The sequence below is a fragment of the Furipterus horrens genome, unplaced genomic scaffold (assembly GCF_987537825.1).
Source record: "Furipterus horrens unplaced genomic scaffold, mFurHor1.1.pri manual_scaffold_4, whole genome shotgun sequence".
Taxonomy (NCBI): domain Eukaryota; kingdom Metazoa; phylum Chordata; class Mammalia; order Chiroptera; family Furipteridae; genus Furipterus; species Furipterus horrens.
In genome coordinates, this window is record NW_028327174.1 from 173,701,936 (window position 1) to 173,704,666 (window position 2,731).

Genomic DNA, 2,731 nt, shown 5'->3' on the forward strand with positions numbered 1-2,731 from the left:
GTCTAGTACCCATTTAATACCCTACATTATAACTATAGACATTTAACACCTGTGGGGTAAATCAAAATGTTATCAATCCTCAGTATTTTCAGATGGATGGTGAACCAGCTTTGAACACCTCTTGGTGGTGTCTGTAGCCCCCTTGCATGTTCTCGAGTTTGGTAAAATTGGATTAATTAAAGCATCAGGCCCAGTTGCTTCTTGAGACTTGGAATTTTCTGCCAGAAGATTCAGCTATGCACTTTGAGGACAATTCGCAAGAGCTGGTGAAGTGGAGGAATGTTTCATTATTGGGGAAGCCATTTCTGCTCCAAAGTGATTTTTATGCTATTACACTAGTGTGACAACTTCTAGAAACCTTTCTTCCAGGACAACTGGCATATGCCCTTTGTATTAGTCAGGATTTTCTAGAGACAGAGAACCAACGGTGTATGTAGCTGTGTGTGTGTGAATTAATATAAGAAACTGGCTCCCACAATTGTAAAGGCTGGGAAATGCCACAATCCAGGAGACTCAGCCTGAGTCCAAAGGCCTGAGCACCAGGGGAAGAAATAGTATAAACCCCTTTATGAGTCAGCAGAAGATAAGATGAGATATCCCAGTGAATTCCTCCTTCCTCCACCTTTTGTTCTATTCAGGCCCTCAACAGGTTGGATGCTAGTTCACACTGGGAAGGGCAATCTGTTTTATTAAATTCACAGATTCAAATGCTAATCTCATTTGGAAACACCCTCAAAGACACACCTACATATGATGTTTATTTAACCTGGGCATCCTGTAGCCAATCAAGTTGACATGTGAAATTAACCATCACACCCCCCTTCCTTTTTGTCACTCTTTCCCCCCAAGTGCTTGTACATGGTGTGAGAGCTGGAGCTCTAGCTGCAGTCTTGGACTGTAAGGATAAGGACCACACCATTTGGATGGTAAAGCAATAAACTAGAACAAGTTTGAGTTCCTGGAGATGTAGAGGAATTGAGTGATCCTACAACATCCCTGTATTACCTACTTTTGCAGACCTACACAAGGCAGAGAAATAAACTGCTGTCTTGCATAAGCAGTATTACTGTGAGGCTCTGCTATATTTAGTTAAATTTAATCCTCACTCTTACTTACCCATTTCTTTATGTTTATTTGAGTCATCATGGGCCTTAGTCAATGGGTTTCTAGTCATTGCCTCTTAGTGGTAAGAGGCCAAACTTTGGTCCTTAGGATCACAAACTCCACATGTTGAGAATGTTGTCTTTGGTCTACAGCAAGGAATAGGGACAGGTGCAATGAATCCCAAGGACTTAAATTTTCCAGCTGCTTCAGCTGGTTTCCAAGATAGTAGCCATGAGCTCTATGAGGCAATGTAACTTCATTTTTACTCTGCAGAGAACAATGATAATCCAAAAAACAAAACAAAACAAACAACAAAAAAACACCTATCCTTAAAGATGTCAGCTGTCAACCTGAATGGTGTGGCTCAGTTGGTTGGGCAATGTCACACAAAGCAAAAGGTCACTGGTTCGATTCCTGGTCGGGGCACATGCTTGGGTTGCAGGTTTGGTTCCTGGTTGGGGTGTGTACAAGAAGTAACCAATTGATGTTTCTCTCTTGCATCCATATTTCTCTCCCTCTTTTTCTCCCTCCCTTCTACTCTCTAAAAATAAACAAATAAAATCCTAAAAAGAAAAAAAGATGTCAATTCTTTCCTGAAAATGTTATTGCTAAGGGGAGAAAGTCATTAGATGAAAAAAATTTTTCTATTGATTTTAATGGAAAAAATTATGATGCATTTCATTCGACCCAATAAACCCTAATAGTACTCACAGATACAAAATAATAATAATTAAACAATTAAAACAAGTGTAACAAAATAGCGATTAGAAAATAGGGTTTGTATGTAAAATGTAATATAATAAAGTTCATAGTACTTGCCAAAGTGGGTGAGCTGATGGGAAACAGATTCTTTGGGAGGAGCAGTCTTCTTTTTGCACTATTTTCTTCTACGATATTTCAACATTTTGGGGATTCATGTTAATCTTGGATTCAAACTCCACCATAAATAAAATTATGTCACAGAAAATACTTTTAGAACAACAGAATAAAAATACACGAATGCTTCAAAACATATAAAAAATAGCATGTGTGCACAGTCCACTAAAGAGTCACAGAAGAAGCTGCCTGCCTTTTCCATCCTTTCACTTGGCAAGATGTTTTGGGTTCCTCTCTATCTGACAAGTAATTCCTATTTGCTCCATATAATATTTCCCAACTTGAAACTGCTGTGCTGAGTAATAAGCTAGTGAGTGTATCTTTACCTAAAACCATTAAGTTAAAATATTGCTTCTTGTGGCATGTGTTGTTGGGTGAAAACATGGTTATATAGGGGAAAACTCATGATCTGAAAAGTTGTATAACCTTTCAAAGCCAGAAGGGCAGCAAGTCATTACTGAACTGTCTTTATGTGTAGCTGGGGGGGGGGGGGGGTTGTTCAGGAAGAGGCAGCAAACCAAAAATCTGTATAGGGGTGCACACTTAGTAACTGAGCTGAATCCTTATGAAGCCTGGTGAGAGCCAAGACTGGAGACAAGCCTTTGCCACACCCTAGCCTTTTTGCCAGGGCCCTGGGCCTAAATTCTCCCCATGTTTTCTTTCTGAGAGACTTGAAGGACACAGGATGTGTGTGGGCTGAAAGTTTTAGTGCTTCCACGAAGCTGCTACATGGTATTCTGAAGTGGCATTT